Source organism: Hyla sarda, chromosome 3 (genome assembly GCF_029499605.1).
Source record: "Hyla sarda isolate aHylSar1 chromosome 3, aHylSar1.hap1, whole genome shotgun sequence".
Lineage (NCBI taxonomy): Eukaryota > Metazoa > Chordata > Amphibia > Anura > Hylidae > Hyla > Hyla sarda.
The window spans coordinates 187031207-187037206 of NC_079191.1; positions in this window are offsets into that span (position 1 = coordinate 187031207).

Sequence of the window (6000 nt, forward strand, 5' to 3'; positions counted from 1 at the left end):
CTTAGGGGTCAGGGGAGGGGGCAAAGGAGCATGGAGAGGACTTACAAGTCTGGGGAGAGGGAGCAGATGACCATTGGAGAGGACTCTGGGGCCTTGAGAGGACTTACGGGTCTAGGGAGGGGGAAAGATGACCATTGGAGAGGACTCTGGGGTCTGGGGAGGGGGGCAGAGGAGCCTGGAGAGGACTCTGGGGTCTGAGGAGGAAGGTATAGTATTGTGGAGAGGACTTAGGGGTCGAGGGGGTGGAACAGAGGAGTCTAGAGGAGAAGGACACAGGGGTCTGGGAGAGGACATTGCAAGGGGGGGGGATTTAGCTGAAGAAGAAACAGTGTGTAACAATATCATTATGGGCACAGTGTGTGGCAGTATTATATTCAGAGGGTACAGTGTGTGGCAGTGTTATATTCAGGGGGTACAGTGTGTGGCAGTATTATATTGAGGGTGCAGTGTATGACAGTATTATATTCAGGTGGCAAAGTGTCTGGCAGAGTTATAATCATTATTGTCTTCATGTAGAGGATGATGATCTGCTGCCAAAGTGAGGAACCAATGATGTCTGGGCATCACACTCTACAGAGAAGATGCAGCTGGAAGAAGACCTGCCATCTGGACCAGATGAAGAGGAAAAGAATGACAACAGAAAATACATCACTCAGGTCACTGATATCATTGTGTATTCTCCTTACTGTCCCATCAGAGCTGTAGTCACTGATTTAATTGTGTATTCTCCTGACTGTATCCATGAGAGCTGTAGTCACTGCTATCATTTAGTATTCTCCTGACTATCATCAGAGCTGTAGTCACTGATATCATTGTGTATTCTCCTGACTGTATCCATGAGAGCTCTAGTCATTGATATCATTGTTTATTCTCCTGACTGTCCCATCAGAGCTGTAGTCACTGATATCATTGTGCATTCTCCTGACTGCCCTATCGGAGCTGTAATAACTGATATTATTGTGTATTCTCCTGACTGGCCCATCAGAGATGTATTCACTTATATAATTGTGTATTCTCCTTACTGTATCCATGAGAGCTGTAGTCACTGCTATCATTTAGTATTCTCCTGACTATCATCAGAGCTGTAGTCACTGATATCATTGTGTATTCTCCTGACTGTATCCATGAGAGCTCTAGTCATTGATATAATTGTTTATTCTCCTGACTGTCCCATCTGAGCTGTAGTCACTAGTGTCGCTCGCGAATATTCGCAATGTGAATTTTATTCGCGAATATCGCATATTCGCGAATATAGCACTATATATTCGTAATTACGAATATTCGTTTATTTTTTTTTTTTTTCACAGTACACATCACAGTGATCATCCCTCTCTGCTTCCAGCTTGTGTGGTGTAAAGAAGGCTCTAATACTACTGTGTGAGACTGGTGTGCGCATTTTCGCATATGCGAAAATTAGCATATGCTAATTTTCGCATATGCGAATTGTCGCTTATGCTAATTTTGTATATGCTAATTTTTGCATATGTTAATTTTCACATTTGCGAATTTTCACTTATACGAAAATAAAACGAGAATATTACGAATATGCGAATATTTGCGAATATATGACGAATATTCGTCCATATATTCGCGAATATTCGCGAATTCGAATATGGCCTATGCCGCTCAACACTAGTAGTCACTGATATCATTGTGTATTCTCCTGACTGCCCTATCGGAGCTGTAGTCACTGATATTATTGTGTATTCTCCTGACTGGCCCATCAGAGATGTATTCACTTATATAATTGTGTATTCTCCTGACTGTATCCATGAGAGCTGTAGTCACTGATATCATTGTGTATTCACTGTCCCATCAGAGCTGTAGTCAATGATATCATTGCGTATTCTCTTGACTGTATCCATCAGAGCTGTAGTCATTGATATCACTGTGTATTCTCCTGACTGTCCCATCAGAGTGGTAGTCACTGATATACAGGGACCCCCTGACCTACGATGGCCCCGACATACGATTATTTCAACATACGATGGCCTCTCAGAGGCCATTGTATTTTGAAGGCAGCATCAACATACGATGCTTTTGTATGTCGGAGCCATCGCATAAACGGCTATCCGGCAACGCAGACTGCTTCAGCTGCCACCGGATAGCCGTTTACGGTGCCCCGTGTGGTCCGGCGGCGATCACTTACATTTCCCCGGCGCTCCGGACCGTCCTCTTTGGGATCCCCTGCATCGCCCTCGCTCTCCATCGTCGCCATCACGTCGCCGCGCACGCCGTCCCGTCATCCAATAGGAGCGGCGTGCGTAGCGACGTGATGACGGCAATAAGGAACGACAATCCCGAGCAGCGGAGACAGCCTGGAGCGGCGGGGACACCACGGGGACGCGGCAACAGCGATGGACGGTGACATCCAGGGCAGCGGTGACGGTCCGGAGCGGCGGGGACAGGTGAGTATACCTTTCTATATTTAACATTGCACGGATTCCTCAACATATGATGGTTTCAACAAACGATGGTTCATTTAGAACAAATTACCATCGTATGTTGAGGGACCACTGTAATTGTGTATTCTCCTGACTGTATCCATCAGAACTGTAGTCACTGATATCATTGTGTATTCTCCTGACTGTCCCATTAGAGCTGTAGTCACTAATATTATCGTGTATTCTCCTGACTGTATCCATCAGAGCTGTAGTCACTAGTGTTGCTCGCGAATATTCGCAATGCGAATTTTATTCGCAAATATTGAATATTCGCGAATTCGCGGATATAGCACTATATATTCGTAATTACGAATATTCTTTTTTTATTGTTTTTTTTCACAGTACACATCACAGTGATCACCCCTCTCTGCTTCCAGCTTGTGTGGTGTAAAGAAGGCTCTAATACTACTGTGCGAGACTGGCGTGCGAATGTTCGCATATTGCGAAAATTTGCATATGCTAATTTTCGCATATGCAAATTTGCGCTTATGCTAATTTTTTATATGCACATTTTTGCATATGCTAATTTTCGTCCACGCTAATTTTCGCATATGCGAAAATAAAACGCAAATATTACGAATATGCAAATTTAGCGTATATATGACGAATATTCGTCCATATATTCGCGAAATATCGTGAATTTGAATATGGCCTGTGCCGCTCAACACTAGTAGTCACTGATATCATTGTGTATTCTCCTTACTGTCCCATTAGAGCTGTAGTCACTAATATTATCGTGTATTCTCCTGACTGTATCCATCAGAGCTGTAGTCACTGATATAATTGTGTATTCTCCTGACTGTCCCATCAGAGCTGTAGTCACTGATATCATTGTGTATTCTCCTGACTGTATCTATCAGAGCTGTAGTCACTGATATCACTGTGTATTCTCCTCACTGTATCCATTAGAGCTCTAGTCACAGATATCATTGTGTATTCTCCTGACTGTCCCATCACAGCTGTAGTCACTGATATATTGTGTATTCTCCTGACTGTCCCATCAGAGCTGTAGTACCTGATATTATTGTGTATTCTCCTGACTGGCCCATCAGAGGTGTAGTCACTCATATCATTATGTATTCTGCTGACTGTATCCATCAGAGCTGTAGTCACTCATATCATTGTGTATTCTCCTGACTGTCCCACCAGAGCTGTAGTCACTGATAACATTGTGTATTCTCCTGACTGTCCCATCAGAGCTGTAGTCACTGATAGTATTGTGTATTTTCTGACTGTCCCATCAGAGCTGTTGTAATTTGTAAGTTCTGCAGTGATGATGGGTGACACTGTACCCCAATATGTGGCTCTCCAGCTGTTGCATGAGGCTGAGGCTGTTGCCTGAGGCTCTCCAGACCAATGCTTCTTTATAGCACAGCATTGATTAATGTTATCGGAGCTCCATTGCTCCAGGCTGCTAAGTCTTCATGGAGCACAGGAGCACTAATCAAACAGCAAGGAGACAGGTAAGGGACCTCTCAGCTGATCGGGACCTCCCGACTTCAATGCAGGTGTGCCGATCAGCTCTGCTTTTTTTTACATCTTGCACCACGGTCAGAGTTGAAAGGGTTAATGCCGAGCATTGGCCCGATCAGTGATGTCAGGCATTAGCCGACTATTTCTTCGGGGGGGGGGGGGGGCGCCGACACAGCACCTCACCAGGGGCACTAGGTACGCCTTTGCCAATGGCATAGCATTACACAGTGAGATCAGCAATCCACTGATATAGCCTGAGCTCCTCCCATTCATTATAACCACCTTAAAGGGGTATTCTGCTGCTCAGCATTTGGAACAAACTGTTCCGAACGCTGGAGCAGTCGCTGGGAGCTTGTGACATCATAGTCCCACCCCCTCATGATGTCACGCCCCACCCCCTCAATGCAAGTCTATGGGAGGGGGCGTGACATCCGATAGCCTTCCCCCTCACATAGACTTGCATTGAGCGGGCGGGGCCGGGCGTCACAAGCTCCAGGCACCGGCTCCAGCGTTCGGAACGGTTTGTTCCAAACGCTGAGCAGCGGAGTACCCCTTTATAGAGGTATTCCTGTGGAAAACATTTTTCCAAATCAACTGGTGCCAGAAAATTAAACAGATTTGTAAATTACTTCTATTAAAAAATCATGAAGAACAGGTTCAGACACAAATAGATAGCAGAATCTTCATGAGCGTGAGTACACATTGAAGAAATTGTATATGGTAGTTACATCAAGTAGGGTATACATTGCTGCAGCAAAATTAGGTAACAAAGAACAAATAACAAATGAGAGGAACAAAAGGGCTTGTTGTCATGGTACAAGAAAAGAGAACAAAGTACAGTACAAGTTCTGCAAAGTACAGTCGGTATATTTCAACTATGGCGTAGCGGAAAGATGACCAATAAGCTCCACCTTCACAGGGAGCTGCGGAAGGGGGGGTACGGGAATTAAGTAAGTTGGGCTTAGTAGATGTTGGGGAGGGCAGGCACAGCATTTCAGAAGCAACACTATAGGGCCAGAATGATAAAGCGTAAATCCGATAAAGCGTAAATCCGTCATATGGGAGGGGGGATGTTTGTAGGAAAGCCATGGGCCCCATAAGGCTTCAAATTTGAAAGGAGAGGGAGTGCCAGCTGGTTTATTCTTCCATGCGACATACAGTGGTCCCTCAACATACGATGGTAATCCGTTCCAAATGGACCATCGTTTGTTGAAACCATCGTATATTGAGGGATCTGTGCAATGTAAAGTATAGAACCATGGTCTACAACCTGCGGATCTCCAGATGTTGCAAAACTACAACACCCAGCATGCTGGGAGTTGTAGTTTTGCAACATCTGAAGGTCCGCAGGTTGAAGACCACTGGTATTGGAGGTTATACTCATGTGTCCCCGCCGCTCCGGACCGTCACCGCTCGTCACCACTGCCCTGGATGTCGCCTTCCATCGCTGTCCCCGACGTTCCGGCAAGGCCTCTGCTTCCCCGGCATCCTCGATCTCCGTCGCCGCCATCACGCCGCTATGCACGCTGCTCCTATTGGATGATGGGACGGCGTGCGCAGTGACGTGATGACGATCATGGAGAGCGCCGACGATGCATGGGATCCCGAAGAGGACGCTCCGGAGCCCCGAGGACAGGTAAGTGATCGTCAGCGGACCACACGGACCACAGTCTGCGCTGCCAGATAGCTGTTTATGCGATGGCCCCGACATACAAAAGCATCGTATGTTGATGTTGCCTTCAACATGCGATGGCATCTGAGAGGCCGTCGTATGTTGAAATTATCGTATGTCGGGGTTACTGTATTTGATTCAGTTTCTCTATCTATTGGGCCACTTCTATTAAAAAATCTTAATCCTTCCAGTACTTATCAACTGTTGTACACTACAGCGGAAGTTGAGTTGTTCTTCTCTGTCTGACCACAGTGCTCTCTTCTGACACTTCTGTCCATGTCAGGAACTGTCTGGAGCAGGAGAGGTTTGCTATGGGGATTTGCTCCCACTTTGGACAGTTCCTGACAAGGACAGAGGTATCAGCAAAGAGCACTGTGGTCAAACAGAAAAGAAAAACTCAACTTCTTCTGG